The 20837-nt window shown below is 38.4% G+C and overlaps 1 long non-coding RNA gene and 1 pseudogene across 2 annotated transcripts in view; one reads left to right on the top strand and one right to left on the bottom strand.

Annotated features, from left to right (window-relative positions):
• LOC311079863 (ATP-binding cassette sub-family C member 12-like) overlaps positions 1 to 20837 on the bottom strand; it is a 36954-nt pseudogene that overhangs the window by 7562 nt on the left and 8555 nt on the right. The window contains exons 14-24 of the transcript in view: positions 17514 to 17639; positions 17284 to 17380; positions 15072 to 15137; positions 14865 to 14954; positions 14653 to 14756; positions 14357 to 14545; positions 13324 to 13550; positions 13082 to 13219; positions 11849 to 12038; positions 9370 to 9459; positions 9069 to 9258 (exon numbers count right to left, since the gene is read on the bottom strand). The product of the transcript in view is annotated as an ATP-binding cassette sub-family C member 12-like (transcript). The remainder of the gene's footprint in view (positions 1 to 9068; positions 9259 to 9369; positions 9460 to 11848; positions 12039 to 13081; positions 13220 to 13323; positions 13551 to 14356; positions 14546 to 14652; positions 14757 to 14864; positions 14955 to 15071; positions 15138 to 17283; positions 17381 to 17513; positions 17640 to 20837) is intronic.
• LOC311079148 lies at positions 4315 to 8590 on the top strand. Its single transcript, XR_014605338.1, has 3 exons — positions 4315 to 7443; positions 7515 to 7585; positions 7663 to 8590. It is a non-coding gene; the product is annotated as an uncharacterized lncRNA (long non-coding RNA).

The raw sequence follows: 20837 nt of genomic DNA, 5'->3' as shown, positions 1-20837 counted from the left end.
CACGGCAGCTGACAGACGTGAATGAGCAGTGTTGTTTCCGCGGACGGACTTATCACTTATCTTTTGTTTTATATTTAAAGAATTTAGTTTGACCATTTTATTTTCCTTTCTTTTCTTGTGCTTATTACTTGTAATACTCACTATCACAGTGCTTTAGTTCACCCAGTTCCCGAACTCTCTCAGTTCAGATAATTTTACACATATAAAAAATAGTCATTCAATAGCTACTCGTATTGTCTGACAAAAAAATATAGTAAATGAGAACAGCTTTATTGGACATTCGGCTATATAGCCTATTATATTATGTTATGTTATGTTATGTTATGTTATGTTATGTTATGTTATGTTATATTAAAATACAGTATGTAGGCATGATTTTAATGAGAAAAAGCATTAGGCAGGCAGAACGCAAGTACGCCAAGATGACGTCATGAATATGCTAATTGATGTATGACGTCATCTAGCGACATTTAGCGACTTTTAGGGGAGGCGTTAGCTACTTTCCTTTGAAAATAGTTGGCAACACTGGTGCCAACGGAATGGTCAGCAGAAGCTGGCGGCAGGGGACACACAGAAAGGTCTGCACAAACTCATACTGACGCTTCCGTGGTAGAAAAGCTACAAGCAGAGTCTCCGTTCCTGGACTTCAGTTTCACCAAAGGTCTACACATTATGCACCTCAATGTTCGCAGTCTTTTTTCCAAATTAGATGAGATAAGATTGATGATGTGTAATAGTAAAGTTGGGATTGTGTGCTTTTCAGAGACTGAAATTGAAATTGAAAATTATGTTGTTTTAAGAAAAGATAGAAATCAGAATGGGGGTGGAGTATGTGTTTATATTAGGGCTGATATTTGTTTTAATGGCAGAATGGATTTAAATCACGATCTTATTGAAGCTGTGTGGTTTGATGTACGGTTAACTAAAAGTAAGCCTATATTAATTGGGGCTCTGTATAGACCTCCTGATCAGAATAATTTCTATCAGTTGTTGGAAGAATCTTTTGTCCCCTGTAGTGATTTTAAGGATGAGGTTATAATGATAGGTGATTTTAATACTGATGTCTCTAACAAGGAGCATGGGATGTACAAAGCCTTAAATAGGTTTTGCCAGGTTTTCGATTTACAGCAATTAATTCAAGAGCCCACACGTGTGGCTAAAATGAGTCAAACGGTCATTGATCTCATTTTGGTATCTGAGCAATCTATGATTTCTCAGAGTGGGGTTGTAAATTGTACTATGAGTGACCACTCATTTTATTGTACAAGGAAAAAGTATAAAGTTGTATTGAAGAAACAAAACACAATTAAGGTCAGGTCATTGAGAAAATATAGTCGTGAGGTCTTTATTGAGTGTTTGAATTCACTGAATTGGCCTTTAGTGTTATGTTCGGATGTTGATGAAGCATGGGGGCAGTAGATAAAGTTGCTCTGATAAAAACTATTAGAGTAAAACTGAGGTCAGAGCCATGGATGAATGGTGATATTTTAGAAGCAATTAGTAAGAGAAATAAAGCCTTTTCTGTATTTAGGAAGAGTAAAGAGCGGGATGACTTGGGTAATTATAAGAAGTTAAGAAATATAGTGCAAAAGATGATTAAAACGTGTAAAAGGGACTTTGTTCGTGATAAATTAACTGAGCATAAAGTTATCCCAAAGAAACTTTGGCAGTCATTGAAACAAATTGGGTACAGTAATAGGCTTAAGACAAAGACAAAAAAATATTTGCCTTAACATCAATGGGGAGCTCTCTTCTAATCAATTAAAGGTTGCGGATAAATTTAACTCCTTTTTTTACTTGAAAAGTAAAAGCTACCAAGAAAACCTGGGTTATATGATGGTGAGGTCATGTTTAATTATTATTCTAAGCTTGGAGTGGTAGCAGACTCTTTTGGCCTTTCTATGGTTTCACAGGACGAGGTATTAAAGTTATTGAACGAACTTAAGTGTTCGAAGGCAATTGGTCTAGATGAAATTTCTGCCAGATTTTTAAAAGATGCTGCAGAATATATTTCTCCATATCTCACTCATATTTTTAATCTTTCAATTATGTCAGGTAGAATTCCGAAAGATCTGAAGCTTGCTAGGGTTGTTCTGCTATATAAAAAAGGGAGCAAATTAGAAGAGGGTAATTATAGACCAGTTTCGATTTTGGGGGTTGTATCAAAAGTTCTGGAGAGAATAATCAGGGATGCAAACAGCGCACTTTTTTTTCACATCAGTTTGGGTGACTTTGGGTGACAAAGTCATCTGAAGCCATTCTATAGCTTAATGTGAGGGACAGAAGTCTATTTACATCATTAAAGTGTACGGAAACTCGTTTTCCCTCATTCTCCATTCAGTAAAGTTATTCAAACAGCGCGGGCGCCTCTTCCGGTTACAGCAGGATTTTTTTTATATACCTAGCCTGCTCAATACATTTAAAATAAGCATAATTTAATTGTGTATTATTTCTGTGTAGTGTAACGTAGGCTATATAAATATATACACTTCTAAATTCTTGACATTAATGTATAAATCTAAAATTGAGAAATGATTGCCTGATTGAATTTTATAAGAGTACTAATAGCAATTTGTTTTTATTAACATGTTTAGATTTTATACAATTACTGTGCAGATTTTTTTCAAGAATTACTTTTTGTTTAATAGTTAAGTTTAATAAAAATACATAATAATATATTTATGTAATATTTAAAGGTGTTAACCGTAATCTTACACTGCAAAATGATAACTTACAAAGGATTAAATTCATCACAATTATATAAGTATCTGGATATTTGCCGCGGGGCTAGGGCTTCGATAACCTCTCTCTCTTTTTTGACCATACACGTGTTTGCATCCCTGAATAATACAAGAGCAAATAAATAATTACATTAGTAATTCTGATTTGTTTTATGAATTGCAATCTGGTTTCAGAACATCTTATTCTACGGATACGTGTTTATTATATTTGACAGATTATTTAAGAAGAGAGATCGACTTGGGTAAACTTTGTGGCATGGTATTGTTAGACCTCCAGAAAGCATTTGATACCGTTGACCATCAGATCTTGCTGATTAAACTAAAAGCCCTAGGTTTTAACAGTATGGCATGTGAATGGATTTGATCATACTTGACTGAGAGGTATCAAAGAGTTGATATTAACAGCACTCTGTCTGAGGCTAGAGAAATAACGTGTGGGGTGCCTCAGGGTAGTGTCCTGGGTCCATTGTTGTTTCTCTTGTATATAAATGATATGAAATCTGTTTGCAATTGTAATCTTTTTCTCTACGTGGATGATTCAGCCTTGGTGTTCTCCCATAAGGACAAAGAATTATTGAGAACCATTTAAGTGATGAGTTAAAGAACATAATCTGGGGAAAACTGAATCTATTCTATTTGGTTCAAAAATAAGGTTGAGTAGGACTCCTGAGCTCAAAATGTCTGTGGGTGGCACCCAGATTGAAGTTAAAAATTGTGTAAAATATTTAGGCTGTGATTTGGATAGTCAAAGGGTTATTATAAAAGTGAACCAAATAATTAAATTCCTGGCACGTAAGGCTCAGTTTCTAAATAAAGAAACTTTAAAAATGTAAGCAAATGCTTTAATTCAGCCACACTTCGATTATGCCCCCAAGAGGATAAAAGTTCAACTCCAAACGGCACAGAATAAATTAGTCAGGTTGATTTTAAACCTCAACAATAGGAACCATGTCGGCTCTCCCGAACGCAAGAAATTAAAATGGTTGACAGTTGAAAACAGGGTGAGACAGTTGAAACTGAGATTAACATGAAATATTTTGTATAGGAATGAGCCAATGTATTTTAAAGATTATTTTAAGCTTATTAGGAACTCTCATAGCTACTCAACTAGAGGTAGTGCCACAGACATAGTCCCTTGTAGATTTAAGAGCTGTTCTGGGCAAAACACCTTTTTGTACACGGCAGCAATGGAATGGAACAAACTTGTAGATCATTCTGGTGAATGATCGTGTTTGCATACTGTATGGACACTATGAGTCACCGTACTGGAGGAAGCGCACATGCGCATTAGTTCTGCCCGCGCTCTTTGCATTCCCCTGCGGAGTTGAAGTTGCTAGTTTAGCATGTTGCCTGTGGCCGTATAAGTTGATTTTATGCAACAGAGGTTTATATAATAAACATATCTTGCTTGGATTCATGGACTCCTCACTCATTTCTACAAAACTCCCAGTTGAGATTAAGTTAAGCCAGTCAGATCGTTGTTTTAATAGAGCATGTGGTGAATGGTTGCTAAATGCTAATTAGATTACATTTTTTATGTGATCTTAAGGAATATTTATTATTGCAGTTGTAGCAGGGTGAAGTGTATCTGTGTTGATTATTGGCCAGTGTCATGTGAAACCATTGAACCTATCAACAGTCTGGTGTCATGGTATAAAATGGGGAGGTTGTTTGTCACTTGGGATGCGTCGTCGACACCCGTACCGCCCCTTTACGGAGGCCGCCATTTATGAATGGAGAGTATGAAGTGCTGTCTCGGCTCTGTGCGGCCGTGCACAGTCTGCCCCGGGCTTTGAGGTTGGTAACCTACGTCTGTTTTGAGGATTTTCATCAATGGAATGTGTATTTACTATTTTGAGTCTGTGTAGTTCATTGACGAGCAACCGGCGGTATGTTGAGGCCAGCGAACACGCATAGTGCTGCGCTGAGAACGTTTCCGGTATGTATGAGAGCCATTCGCGTGGTTTGTCCCTTTTATTGTTTTATTAGTAATTTTTTCTGTTTCATGTTCGACAGATTTGAGTGACGAGAGCAAGGGTTTCACCTCTATATTGCGGGAAGAGATGCGCGTCTGTTGACGTAACGCACTGCTGTCTTGCCTGGGCTTAGTTTTGTCGTCTTTTCGTTGGAGCGAACTTGAACTTGCATAACAGCGAGCTGGGACGATTCCTCGCCGCAGTGTGCGAATTAACGTGGAAGCGCGGCTGTTTCCTCGCTGACTTGTTCTGCTCTTTGAGTGTGTGTGCGGCCGATCGTGGCATGTTTGTTTTATTTTGATGTGTCTTTTGGTTTGTTTCGAATTTTAATTTAGATTTCTTTATTTTTGTCTTGTGCTCATTTTTGCGTATTTTGTATGTAATTTATTTTTCTTTGTTTAAGTTTAATTAGTTTATGTTTTGTTTGTGTATTTTTATTTATTTAATGTTTGTGAACTGACGGTGTCCTTTCTTTTTTTTCTCGTAAACAACGTGACGAAGAAAGTGTATTGAGGAGGGGTTTATAGCTGCTGTTTAACGGGGTTTACATTGAGTGCTGTGTTTGAGTGACCTGACTTCACCAGAGCGGGTGTGTGTGGATATTAAGTGTGTTGTGTGAATTGAGGGTCACAGCAGGCCATCTCCCTCCTAATTAAGCTTTCTTGTGTATTTGTATTTTTGTATTTATTTCTTTATTTTGAAGTTTTGTAAAGTGGTGTTTGTTTCTCTTTTCTTTTTGACATGTGAATATTGAGCCCTTGTTAATGTATTGATGGTTTTAAATTTTGTATTTGAATAAAGCTGCCTCATCATTGATATTCCCTGGCCTATGTCTCTCTGCTTACCCATTTCTTTTGGTAACGAACCTGTGCGCTCCCTGATTTGGGGCTGATAGTTCCCGGTATATACCGGGTGGCGTAGTCGAACGTTATATAATAGTTTCATACAGTTCCCTCAAGTACCTGACGCCACTGGCTACATTTGGCGTAGTCGGCAGGATTTCCATATTTTGGGTGAGCTTATTTTGAGAAGTGGGTCTGGGAGTAGGCTACTTGAGGCAATATTTTATATATTTTTTTACTGTTGGTACATTGTATGTTTGAAGTTTAATTTCTTTTTGTTTTTCTTTTTTTTCTCTTTTTTTCCTTGTTTTCTCTTTTCTTTTTTTTCTAAAGGCAAGGCAGCAGTGTGTTTGTAAGTCCCCTCTGTTGGTGACTCCCTCTGCATGTGGTAAGTGTGTAGCAATGGAAGCATGGGAAGAGATTAGGCTTCGCCCTAGTGTTGAACGGGGGGATTGCACTAGTTATATTTGCATTGCGGGAATTATTTGGCTGTTCTCAGTCATATGTAGCCGTCATGGCAGAGCACTGTAATCAGTGTCTCGTGTTTCCCGTTGTGTGGCCGTCATGGCAGAGCACTGTAACCAGTGTCCCGTGTTTCTCGTTGTGTAGCTGTCATAGCTGAGAACTTGTGTATCACTTGTTCCTCATCGTATAGCCGTCATGGCAGAGCACTGTAACCAGTGTCTCGTGTTTCCCGTTGTGTGGCCGTCATGGCAGAGCACTAACCAGTGTCTCGTGTTTCCCGTTGTGTAGCTGTCATAGCTGAGAACTTGTGTATCACTTGTTCCTCGTCGTATAGCCGTCATGGCAGAGCACTGTAACCAGTGTCTCGTGTTTCCCGTTGTGTAGCTGTCATAGCTGAGAACTTGTGTATCACTTGTTCCTCATCGTATAGCCGTCATGGCAGAGCACTGTAACCAGTGTCTCGTGTTTCCCGTTGTGTAGCTGTCATAGCTGAGAACTTGTGTATCACTTGTTCCTCATCGTATAGCCGTCATGGCAGAGCACTGTAACCAGTGTCTCGTGTTTCCCGTTGTGTGGCCGTCATGGCAGAGCACTAACCAGTGTCTCGTGTTTCCCGTTGTGTAGCTGTCATAGCTGAGAACTTGTGTATCACTTGTTCCTCGTCGTATAGCCGTCATGGCAGAGCACTGTAACCAGTGTCTCGTGTTTCCCGTTGTGTGGCCGTCATGGCAGAGCACTAACCAGTGTCTCGTGTTTCCCGTTGTGTAGCTGTCATAGCTGAGAACTTGTGTATCACTTGTTCCTCGTCGTATAGCCGCCATGGCAGAGTACTTGTAACAAGTATCTCATTCGTGTTTCTTGTGTAGCTGTCATAGCTGAGAACTTGTGTATCACTTGTTCCTCGTCGTATAGCCGCCATGGCAGAGTACTTGTAACAAGTATCTCATTCGTGTTTCTTGTGTAGCTGTCGTAGCTGAGAACTTGTGTATCACTTGTTCCTCGTCGTGTGGCCGTCATGGCAGAGTACTTGTAACAAGTATCTCATTTGTGTTTTTCGTTGTATAGCCGTCATGGCAAGAAGACTCATAATAAGGTTCCCCCTTAGTGTTTGCTGGGACCCACGGCAGAGGTGAGTCTCTTGGGGCTGGGGACTAATCGTCGGGGCGACGATTCATAATGTGGGGGTGGAATGTAGCAGGGTGAAGTGTATCTGTGTTGATTATTGGCCAGTGTCATGTGAAACCATTGAACCTATCAACAGTCTGGTGTCATGGTATAAAATGGGGAGGTTGTTTGTCACTTGGGATGCGTCGTCGACACCCGTACCGCCCCTTTACGGAGGCCGCCATTTATGAATGGAGAGTATGAAGTGCTGTCTCGGCTCTGTGCGGCCGTGCACAGTCTGCCCCGGGCTTTGAGGTTGGTAACCTACGTCTGTTTTGAGGATTTTCATCAATGGAATGTGTATTTACTATTTTGAGTCTGTGTAGTTCATTGACGAGCAACCGGCGGTATGTTGAGGCCAGCGAACACGCATAGTGCTGCGCTGAGAACGTTTCCGGTATGTATGAGAGCCATTCGCGTGGTTTGTCCCTTTTATTGTTTTATTAGTAATTTTTTCTGTTTCATGTTCGACAGATTTGAGTGACGAGAGCAAGGGTTTCACCTCTATATTGCGGGAAGAGATGCGCGTCTGTTGACGTAACGCACTGCTGTCTTGCCTGGGCTTAGTTTTGTCGTCTTTTCGTTGGAGCGAACTTGAACTTGCATAACAGCGAGCTGGGACGATTCCTCGCCGCAGTGTGCGAATTAACGTGGAAGCGCGGCTGTTTCCTCGCTGACTTGTTCTGCTCTTTGAGTGTGTGTGCGGCCGATCGTGGCATGTTTGTTTTATTTTGATGTGTCTTTTGGTTTGTTTCGAATTTTAATTTAGATTTCTTTATTTTTGTCTTGTGCTCATTTTTGCGTATTTTGTATGTAATTTATTTTTCTTTGTTTAAGTTTAATTAGTTTATGTTTTGTTTGTGTATTTTTATTTATTTAATGTTTGTGAACTGACGGTGTCCTTTCTTTTTTTTCTCGTAAACAACGTGACGAAGAAAGTGTATTGAGGAGGGGTTTATAGCTGCTGTTTAACGGGGTTTACATTGAGTGCTGTGTTTGAGTGACCTGACTTCACCAGAGCGGGTGTGTGTGGATATTAAGTGTGTTGTGTGAATTGAGGGTCACAGCAGGCCATCTCCCTCCTAATTAAGCTTTCTTGTGTATTTGTATTTTTGTATTTATTTCTTTATTTTGAAGTTTTGTAAAGTGGTGTTTGTTTCTCTTTTCTTTTTGACATGTGAATATTGAGCCCTTGTTAATGTATTGATGGTTTTAAATTTTGTATTTGAATAAAGCTGCCTCATCATTGATATTCCCTGGCCTATGTCTCTCTGCTTACCCATTTCTTTTGGTAACGAACCTGTGCGCTCCCTGATTTGGGGCTGATAGTTCCCGGTATATACCGGGTGGCGTAGTCGAACGTTATATAATAGTTTCATACAGTTCCCTCAAGTACCTGACGCCACTGGCTACACAGTGTATGTATTTGTTTATTTTATTTTTATTTGGATGTGGCTGAATGTACAAGGTACCTTTTAGTCATCTGTAACTTGCCTGGCCATCTTTATCAGACTACAACGAGGACCACAATGGAAATAAGTTTGTAACTTCCTTGTGTTATCCTCGACAGTTCTGATTAATGTATAATGTCACTGTGATGACTTCTTGTTATGCATTTTTTGTTACTGTCTAATAAATCAAATAAAAATAAATAAATAATAATAATACTGAAATCCACTAGCTACTTTATGCATTTTTATGATGGCAGCCACATTTGGTCATAAAGTCGAATGACGACTTTAACATTGATTCCCCCCATCTCTTAATTTAATCCATTATGCATTACTACATCAATCTGAACTCATAACAACAAGCGGAAATGATTCGTAACATTTAAAAAACATAAAATTAAGCTTTGAATAGAACATGTTCTCTCTCACCAGAGCCAGTACGTCCCACAATGCCAAGCTTTTCCCCTGGATTAATATGAACGTGGAGATTACTGAGGACCATGGGCGTGTTGTCCCTGTATCTCATACTGTAGTTTTTAAAGGTAATGGCGCCCTCCTGTGGCCAGCCGGCGGGGACGTGAGCACCTTTGACACTTCGTGGACCCTCTGATACACAACTCTGCAGCACACAATGAAGCAGTGATAAAACCATGTTCATGATTATCTGAACTGGCTAAACTGAATATGAATGCATGATGACCCGAAGGTTGACCTAATGTTCGTCTCTTACCGTAATATACTCCAGCAGTCTCTCTACACTGGTGAACTTCGCCTCCAGCTCAGTGGACAATCTCACCACAAACTGAAGGACTCCAGTCAGCTGAAACGGCATGAACACAAAGTGCTCAGATATCCTTCAGTTGTTCGCCTACTGTTTTAGGGGCCGTTTACACCTGGCCACTTCATGTGTTTCCTCAGATCGGATCTGATTTAACGCACATCTGTAATCAGTCACTGATTACACCTCTAACGCACATCTGTAATCAGTCACTAAATGGTTGTGTTCCCAAGAAAATGAAAATTGCAAAAGTTATTCCACTGTTCAAAATGGAAATAAACATAATTTTACCAATTATAGACCAATCTCAGTGCTTCCTCAATTTTCAAAAATTCTAGAAAAAAATATTTAATACTCGATTAGAATTTTTTTTTGAAAAATATAAACTGATTAATGAAAGTCAATATGGATTTAGAAGCAAAAGATCTACATCCACGGCTATAATTGATGCTACAGAAGAATTATCAAATGCATTGGATAATAAAAAAATTACCATTGGAATATTATTGATTTGAAAAAAGCCTTCGACACTATCAATCATGCAATATTACTCAAGAAACTAAAGGATACGAGGGGTGGCTGGAAACTGGGTAAAAAGCTATTTGAGTGACAGAACGCAATATGTGCAGATGGGTGAGTCCTCTTCTGACTGTCGTGTAATTTATTGTGGTGTCCCCCAAGGGTCAGTATTGGGCCCTAAACTATTCAACTTATACATCAATTATATATTTCATGTTTCTAAATTACTCAAGGGATTCGTTTGCAGATGATAACAACATTTTCTATTGTAATGACAATTATGATAAGGTAAATACGGAACTAAGGAATATAAAAAAATGGATGGATAGTAATAAATTATCTTTAAATTTAGATAAAACTAAAGCTATATTATTTGGCAACGGATAAGATGATTGAGATAGATGAAAAACTTGGAAAACTCGCATCAGACACATAAAAACCAAAGTCTCCAAAAGCCTTGCGATAATAAATAAAGCCAAACAGGTTCTTGATGAGAATACACTCCGTATATTGTATTGTTCCCTAATTCTACCGTACTTAACTTACTGTGTTGAAGTATGGGGAAATAATTATAATAACTTAATACAATCACTATTTTACAAAAAAGGGCTTTACGTACCATACACAAGGCTGAATATCTTGAACACACAAATCCACTTTTTCTTAAATCGAAATTATTAAAAATATGGGACCTAGTTAAATTTAATACAGCACAATTTTTATTCAAAGCATTTCATAACCTATTACCTGCTAACATACAAAAATTATTCACACAGAGAGAGCAGTTGTATAGTTTGAGGAGTTATGGGAACTTTTTAATACCAACGATCAGAACTAGGAGGAGTTTTTGTGTGTCTGTATGCGGGGTTAAACTATGGAATAGTCTGGGACTGTTACCTGCAGTAATATATGGATTATATATCTTAAATATTGAAGATATTTTTGTGTTGTTTTTTTTTTTTTGTCATTTTCTTTTTCATGTTTTTTTCTCATACGTATTTATATATACAATTAATTGAGTGTTATGATAATGTTAATAATTAAGGAAGCAACTACCTTTGTTTTTGTTTTTTGTTTTTTCCTGTTAATTGTAACCGGGGTGGGTTTAAATAAGTTTGACTTCTACCCACTCCGTTTCGAGCAATATATGGAATTATGTTGTTAAATTATGATCAATTTAACTTGTTGTATAGATTAATCAAAATGCTTCTTTATTGCCTTTGTTAGGTGTCATTATATATTGCTCGAAATAAATACATTAATTCAATTCAATTAATTCAAATTTATCAAAACGATTCCATTTACACCTGATCACATAAATGTGTTTTTGCAAAGCGGATTTAAATCCGATCTTCAATTCCCGCACGATATGAAGTTTTAATGGAGTGCACGTCACCGAAATCAACAGATATGCTTTTATTGATCATCAGCTAAAATTTCAAAATCAAAGACCGCAATAAGAGAGAGCGGCAACAGCCCTGGTAAGATCATTTCATTTCTCTACTTTTAATGAAGATGATTGTGTTAAGCGTCTGCGACTTACTTTCACTGTGATTTGCGATAGTTTGCACGTTGGCTTAATGAATAAAGTTGAGCGTGTTCCAGTAGCATCGTCATATTTGTCGATAACATATAGCCTATAACACGCTCTCACACGTTTATTTTTTTAAGCATTTTTGGGAGGAGCACAATTTCCATATGTGGTTTCAACAACCAGATGCATTTACACTTGTCCAGTTTCGTCTGGAATGCGTCTCAGATCTCCTCCTGAAGTGGTTTGAGCGATCGGATTCAAATCCGTCTCGAATGCGTTTTGGAGGGCATTTACACCTGGTCTTAGTGCTATCCGATCTGAGAAAACGCATGAAGTGGCCAGGTGTAAACAGCCCCTTAGTCTAGCTGTGAGAGTTACCTGTATCGTGTAAGATAAGGCCAGGCCCTTTAGAGAAGGGTTTATGGCCTCATTGGGGCTGAGCACTACGAACAGTGCCACCATTAGAGTCACAGTAGCGGACAGGAAGCCTAGCCAAAACGACAGCCAGCGAGTCCCACAGTTAAACAGCAGGAAGTGGTTTGAGTTGATGTCACTCAGCGTCTTAAACCTGTTATTGGAAACACAAACAATTTGAGGCTTTGAATTCATTGGATGTTTGCTACATTTGTGGGGGCAACGCAGGCTCTGAGCTTATTAGTGTTGGCTTTGCGTGAAGAGAAAAAAATATTTCGTACGAGTTCTCTTAAAGGAACACTCCACCGTTTTTTCATATTAAACTATGTTATTCCCTTAACTAAGACGAGCTGATACATACCTCTCTCATCTCAGTGTGTGCACTCAATCGCGCGGCGACACTTTGCTAGCACTTAGCTTAGCCCAGTTCATTCATTAGGGATCAAACAGAGATGAAGTTAGAAGCGACCAAACACATCAATGTTTTCCCTATTTAAAAACAGTTACACGAGTAGTTACACGACCAAGTATGGTGACACAAAATAAAACGTGGCGCTTTTCTAAGCGGGTTAAAAAGGATAACTATAATGCATGGCGGAATAGCACTTGGAGCACTTCGACTCGGCGCAGTAATAAGTCACGTTGGTTCTAATGACAGAAGTGAGAGGGAGAGGATTTTTCAGGAGTGATGATATTACTGCGTCGAGTCGAAGCGCTCCCGAGTCCCAAGTGCTATTCCGCCATATATTATAGCCACAGTTCGCATGGCCTAAATGTAATTTAAAACGATACAACAGTTAGTTCTGATCCTTGTTTGGCAGTATACGGTACACTGGGACTCTTTTTGCAGGTTACAACATTACATCAGGAGTGATTCAACTGATTCAGTCAAAAGTAGTTTCATTCAGGAATTTGGTGGAGTTTCATTGGTGGAGGAAAACAAAGAATTGTGTTTTATTGTGTTGCCATTCAATTTCAGTTTCAATATTAACTTTGTGTTTATTAGACTGTTGCATAGAAGCAATATCACACTCGTAATCGTATTGTTGGTTTAAATATTAACACTTCTGCTTGTGTGTTATAGCTTAGGATAATTACTGGGGAATGATTCATGAGGGTCACTCATTTCAAGTGCAACATGTAATGTCTTTCTTAAATATATTCTAATATAAAATTGTATTGTCAGTAATATCTTACCGTTCAATGTACTGCTTTCTTTTGTCATAGGCATGGATGGTGCCGAGTCCCTGTATGGTAGAGGTGGTGAGAGAGATCCAGGGAGAACGGCTCACATTCTCCATCCTCTTCATCTGACGAATGCTCCTTTGGAAAACACTAGGGCAAAAGAAAACGCCATGAATCTGTGATTGAAATCTTTATATTCCACTTCTGATCAAAAACACATCTTATGATGTTAAGGTGCGATGTTCGTGTCTTACTATAGGATTGAGGCGAAGATGAGTCCGAGAACTACCACGGCGATCAGGAGGAATGGGAATACTGCGCAGATGATGAGAACGGTGAAGGTCACGATCAGACAGAACTGCAGAAAGTTCTCCATGTTGTACGGCAAGACTGTGTCGACCTCATCTTGGTCTTTACTGAAGCGGTTCACCAGGCGGCCGGTTGGAGTCGTGTCGAAAAAACTCATTGGGCTGCCAAGGATCTGATGAAAAATATAGTCAAATGGTATCACAATTCTTCTCAAATGGTTTTCATTTTACTGAACAAATATTAGCACAATGCTCACTAAACAAACTCTGTCCTATTAAACGTCATCACTTGCATTCAAAAAGGAGTTTGTGTCAACCATGAGGCTGCAGGATGAATAAAAATTATTTAAGTTAATAAATTATTATTAATAAAGAAAAACAATCTCTCTCTAATCTAAATTAAAATAAAAAAAAACAGTTCAGTTTTTTAAACTTCTGGAATCACAAAATGAATCATGGTTAATCTAATATATCACTAATATATTATTATTATTATTATTATTATTAATAATAATACTACTAATAATAATAAAATAAACATTAAAATAAACATTAAAAAATTCACCATGTACATATCTGAAAAAAAGAATATATAAAATAAATAAATAAAATTATATATGTGTGTCAAATGTTTAAAACAGATTATTTAATCAATTTTTTTCTGTAATTAATTATTATCGAGATTATTCATACCTAACATTGCAGATTTTATTTTTATTTTTTTATATTGTAATACTTTCACATTGAATCTCCAAAATAATGTAGAAAAAATAAAGATGGTTTATTTTAAATATTTGTTTTAATGGCATCTTTTTACAATGCACTATGAATGATTACTGATCAGTAGTGATACTGATGTCTACTAAATATATATATTTTTTCTTATTTTAGACATTTGCGTGGGCCTTCGGGTCAAAAAGGTTGTGAATAATATGATCTAAAAGCTAAAATTCAGGGAGTGTAAATCTGCTAATCTTACCTGTCTGAACATTGTGTCGTGGAGTTCGGAAGAGGCACGCAGTGTGACTTTAGTGAAGGTGTAGCCCTTGGCAACACTCAGCAGGACCATGACAACAATAATAATGCCATAAATCATTTGGTAGAATGGCAGGTCTGGATTCTCTGAGATATCACCGCTGTTTGCTGTTAGATTAGGACTGGAATTGTTCTACAAGAACACAGAGAGAAAACAGTTTGAAAAGGGATGGTAAGGTCTTGATGAGTGTGTGTGTGTGTGTGTGTGTGTGTGTGTGTGTGTGTGTGTGTGTGTGTTACCCCTGATCCCTGTTCTAACCAGTAACTGAGCCACCAATTGCTGAAAGCAGTCGATCCCACATGAAGAGTGAAGACAAGTATAACAACTGCCAGCAGTGTATACCCTACAGAGATAGAAGTAAAGAGAAAGACAGAATGTGAAACAGTGTTACAGCGTTTATAACGTACGGACAGAGAGACCGAGATGGAGAGAGACAGCAAAGAACAGAAACCTCCAGCAGCTTTGCAGTATTGGTGGTAAGTCCTCCACGTAACTGAACCTTCAAGGGACACTTCTTGTGTTACCAACTGATCCTCTTTCCCTGAATCAATCAATCAATCAATCACACACACCTATAAATCAGATTAAACTGAACACACTGAGTGAACATAATGGACTTATTCATAATTATATATTGTGAAGATGTTTATACATCTACCTCTTGTTTCTGTGGAGTCTTTGGGTAATTCATTTGTTACATGTTTCTCATCAGACATTTCAAAAGCTAGAAAGATAAAAGAAAGATAGATGTATGTTAGCAGATGTTTGTCTCACCAAAAGTGCACACACTGTAAAAAATCCAACTTACGTTTTGTATGACAAATTCAGTTTTTAAAGTTTATTCAACTATTTAACATGAAAAAAGTTGAGATAACTCAAACACGTAAGTTGAGAAAACTCAAAAATGTCCTGCAGCTGGTTGCCTTAAACTTTTAAGGTTTCTCAACTTTTTTTTTTTTTTACAGTAAGAGGATGAATTGCTTATGAATGCAATTCGATCAATGTGATGCGATCAATTACGAGAGTGATTAGGGGCGGATACGGTGCGTTCAGTGAGTATAAAAGGAGATGAGATTGACATCTCATTAAGCGCATCTTTCTGGTTCCTGGGAAGTGACGTCATTTCTGGCGCACCGTGTTTATGTCCAGGAGTGTTTGGCTGAGGAGTATGTTAGACATGTCAAACAACTATTTGTCAATATGAGGCCACAATTTGCACGCCATCGAGTGCACTGGGCGGTATGAGTTACCAGACGCAGTGACACGGGGGCCAGGAGGTGTTGCAGCAGGCTTCGTGGGCGCTGTTAGGCTTTATGTGACCCATTGTTGGTCCTGTGAATCAGGATTGCCTGCAGCTGGAAGTCATTATTCGAACTGGAGGCTTCGGAACGGAGTTGTATTCTCCTCTGCAAGCAGTCTTCGACCATTCCTTTGCCTTCTACTGGAACGACGCATTTACTGCCGATCTGTACTTTTACTCTAATTACTCGACGATCTCATTTCAGTGAACGAGGGTCTCCCTGACGAATGGAACGATAGTGCGTTAACAGCCTGTAGTGACGCATCTAAATTTAGTCTTTTCCAGAATTGACATTAAGACTTGAGTAACTTACAGTGGCGAGAAGCTACTGGTTTTTTTTTGTCACTACTATTGTGTTTTATTGTGAATATTATGTCTCTTTGAATGTTGGTTGTTTGTGAATGTGCTTTTGAGTATTCTATTGTATTGCAGTCTGAGAATATATTTTTATAGGACGGCCGCTGGGCTGACAGAGTTAACTAGTATCAGCCAGTGAACGATTGCGTTATTTTGACAAACTGATTATTTCTGGTAGCACGTGACAAGTGTAATTGATAGACCATTTGGCTACATGGAATTTGTTTGTATTATATTGTCTTCTCTTCCACTCAGAATTGGGGTTCCAGATTAGCCAGAGTCCTGTGTGTGTCCTATCGATCTGCAGTGTTCACAGCGGGTGAATTTGGTGTTGTGTGAGAGCACGAGTAGTTGCTGTGTTTATTGGATAGGCAAGATGAACTCCCCGTGTGTGTGTGTGTGTGTGTGTGTGTGTGTGTGATGCTCCATGACTGATGCATTCTCCTTTCTTTAATGTTTCTATATTCAAAAGATATCAGTTTGTATTTTATTGTTTGTATTGAATAAAATCTGTGAATCGTGTCTGACTCAGCCACTGCAAATCTGTGTGCTTTACAGTTTATGTAACTGTGGGTCCCCGGCCCATTTCCGGGGTGGCGTAGTCAGTTTAGTGCCATAATTGGCACTGTAGTAAACACTTGAAACCCAGATTGCCACAAATGCATGATCATTACATTTAATATTTGGAAGATGTAGGGATTGCATATGTAAACTGTAATTCCTCCAAAGGCTATCAAGTTAGGTGAAAACAAATTTGGCTCACATCTGTAACACAAAATGATGTGCTTAAAATGTTCACGCTAAACGTAAAGGTGTTTATAGAAACTTCTATGGAAGCCTTCATGCTTTGCTTTGATAAACCTTAGCCGTCTGTGCTTTGATAAACCTTTCTTTTATAATTCAATTATTATTAATTATGTTATTTAATTATATTAAATAATTGTGATATTGCAAAAATGTATAAATAAATTACATATTTGCATAGTGAAGAATTTAGTCTTTTTTAATTTATTACAAAATAAAATAATGTCAGGAAAAGTCACTGCAGTTAATAATGAAAACATCATATATTTTTAAATCATTTAAAAAAATATATATATTTGAAAAATAATAATTTATTTAAAAGGACTGCTTGAAAAAGTTTACACTTGGTCAGCTCCTAAAGAGATCCAAAATGAGATAACACCCTGAGATAACACTTTCATCCACTAACCTGGGTTTTCTATGCCGTTGACTTTGGGCTCATCTGCATTGGTCTGTTTAGAGTCATTGTGTTTAGTGTGTGTGTTGGAATCAGCTTCTGTATTTTCCTATATGATACAAAAGTGAAAAATAAGAGGAAATGTGTAGTTTAGTATTGGAAGCCAATACATGTCAACGGAGTAAATGAGTTGTAGTGTTTGAATGGCTCATGTCATGTGTAAACTAATCGAGAGTGGTTACGTTGCTCTGGATGTTGTTAATGAGATGAGCGTAGTGGCCTTTAGCTTTCATCAGATCACTGTGAGTGCCTGCCTCCATTATCTCCCCATTATCCAACAACACCTCCTCATCACAAAACTCCAAATACTGCAAACACAACAGAGCGGAGCAGCTGAGGACACATACACATCTATAGCTGCCAACTTTTGAGTAAAAATTTTAAAAATTAAATAAAACAATTTTGCATCACAATAAGTGTATTATGATTGTCAAAACATTTTAGTAACTAAACTGAATTTTATTAGGTTTAGTGACAACAATGTTATAATGTTTACATGGTACAATTACATGGTACATGGTCCCGAGCGCCGAGGTCGCGATCAGCCATGGTCTCGTTCACTCCGGCTCCAACACGCCACCACGAAGCCTGGATGGTTCCGCAGCGGAAGACGCGAGTCAGGTCTAGACCAAGAAGACTCTCTCCGCCCCTCCCGGTTTTCGAGTTATCCACACAAAACCGCTTCTCCCCTCTTCGCGAAACCGAACGCGATGCTGTGATCATCGGCGATTCCATTGTTCGGCACGTACACGCTACGTTAGGTAAAAGTAAGGTGCACAGTCACTGCTTTCCTGGTGCTCTTGTTTCTGAAATTGCTGCTCGCGTTCCCGAGATTCTGAATGATGCCGAGCGCGTCGGAACTGTGGTCTTGCACACGGGAGTGAACGACATCAGGCTGCGCCAGACAGAGGTTCTGAAGAAAGACTTCAGGAATCTGATCGATACGGTACGCAGCACATCGCCTGATATAACGATCATTGTGTCAGGACCGCTTCCCACGTACCGACTAGGACATGAAAAGTTTAGTAGACTATTCGCGCTAAATGAATGGTTAATGTCATGGTGCAATGAGCAGAAACTGCTCTTTGTAAATAATTGGAATCTGTTTTGGGAGCGTCCCGTGCCGATGGCTTACACCCAAGCAGATTCGGATCGGATCTTCTGTCAGATAACATCTCCAAAATGTTAAATACCATTAAATGACTAGTAACCAAAAGTCCAAATCATAGTCTCTCCTGCACCAATTTAAATGATATAAATACTAGTGTAGAACATTGCATAGAAACTGTGTCTATTCCTCGTTTAGTGAGATCAAATAATAAATCTACTGCAGGATCTAGGAAAAATCTAATTGTTATTAAAACAGAAAATGTTGCTATTAGTAAACAAAAACAATTTCTAAAGCTAGGTCTTCTAAACATTAGATCACTCACACCTAAGGCAGTTATTGTAAATGAAATAGTCACAGATAATAGCTTCGATGTACTTTGCCTTACTGAAACCTGGCTTAAACCAAATGATTATTTCGGTCTAAATGAGTCTACTCCATCTGGATACTCCTATAAGCATGAGCCCCGTCTGATTGGTTGTGGCGGCGGTGTTGCAACAATCTATAGAGATATTCTCAATGTTACTCAGAAAACGGGTTATAAGTTTATTTCGTTTGAAGTACTTGTACTAAATGTTACGCTCTTAGATGTTAGAAAAAAATCCATATTATCTCTAGCCTTGGGTATATAGACCGCCTGGGCCTTACGCTGATTTCCTAAAAGAGTTTGCAGATTTTCTCTCAGATCTATTGGTCAATGTAGATAAAGCATTAATTGTTGGAGATTTTAACATACACGTAGATAATTCAAATTATGCGTTAGGGGCTGCGTTTATAGATTTATTCAATTCCTTTGGGGTCAAGCAAAACGTCATCGGACCAACTCATCGTCTTAATCACACACTCGATTTAATTATATCATATGGAACCGATCCAACCGATATAGATATCATTCCACAAAGTGATGATGTCACTGACCATTACTTGGTAACTTGCATATTACGTACTGCTGTAATATGTCATGCTGCGGAACAATCCTTCCATCCACCATAGATAATTTCTCAAATTGCTTATCTAATCTGTCTCAGCTGCTGCCTGAACCCAAACAAACATATGAACTAGAGGAATTAACTAGCACTATGAGCACCATTCTCTCTAGAACATTGGATGTTGTTGCACCCATTAAATTAAAAAAGGTCACAGAGAAAATTAAAGCACCATGGTACAATAATACTACGCATGTTCTAAAGAGAGAAACCCGTAATTTAGAGCGTAAATGGAAACAAACTAATTTAGAGGTCTTTGGAATCGCGTGGAAAGACAGTATGTCACGTTATAAAAAGGCCCTAAAAGTGGCCAGGACTGAGCACCTCCGCAAACTAATAGAAAACAACCAAAACAATCCTAGGTTTTTATTTAACACCGTGGCTAGACTAACAAATAAACAGACGTCACCCGAACAAAATATCCCGTTACAGTTTAGTAGTAATGAACTTCTTCACTGAGAAAATAGAAAACATCAGAACCACAATTGTAAATGTTCAATCCTCAATCGCGCCTTATAATTCAGCCTCAATTATCCCCCCGCAAGAACAATTACAGTGCTTTACAACTATAGAACAAAAAGAGTTAAATAAACTTATCACTTCATCTAAAACAACAACATGTTTATTAGATCCTATACCAACTAAACTACTGAAGGAAGTGTTACCTGTAGTGGAAGTTCCAAGAACATTTAAACTGGCAGTTATAAAACCTCTCATTAAGAAACCACAATTAGATCATAATAATCTAGCAAATTATAGACCCATTTCAAATCTTCCATTTATGTCTAAAATACTAGAAAAAGTTGTGTCCACTCAACTGGGCTCTTTCTTGCAAGAAAATGATATCTATGAAAAGTTTCAGTCAGGATTCAGGCCGCATCATAGCACTGAAACTGCGCTCGTTAAAATCACAAATGATTTACTTTTAGCATCTGACCAAGGCTGTATCTCAATACTAGTTTTACTTGATCTTAGTGCTGCATTCGATACTATAGATCACACAATACTCTTAGATCGACTACAAAATTATACTGGTGTTCAAGGACAAGCATTAAGCTGGTTTAGATCATACTTATCTGACCGCTACCATTTTGTCTATTTAAATGGAGAAAAATCGATCATAACTCCAGTAAACTATGGAGTGCTGCAGTAGCGATCTCGGGACCAGACCCGCTCAGTAGCGATCTCGTGACCAGACCGCGCAGTAGCGATCTCGGGACCAGACCGCGCAGTAGCGATCTCGGGACCAGACCGCGCAGTAGCGATCTCGGGACCAGACCGCGCAGTAGCGATCTCGGGACCAGACCGCGCAGTAGCGATCTCGGGACCAGGGGCGCTTGGTCGATATTATGTATGAGGAATATACATTTCGGTAAGTTGTACTGTATCTTTCAACAGTGTTCATTCGTGTT

This window comes from Abramis brama (genome assembly GCF_963993115.1).
Source record: "Abramis brama genome assembly, chromosome: 3".
Taxonomy (NCBI): Eukaryota; Metazoa; Chordata; class Actinopteri; order Cypriniformes; family Leuciscidae; genus Abramis; species Abramis brama.
This window is presented reverse-complemented; position numbering and strand designations above follow the sequence as displayed.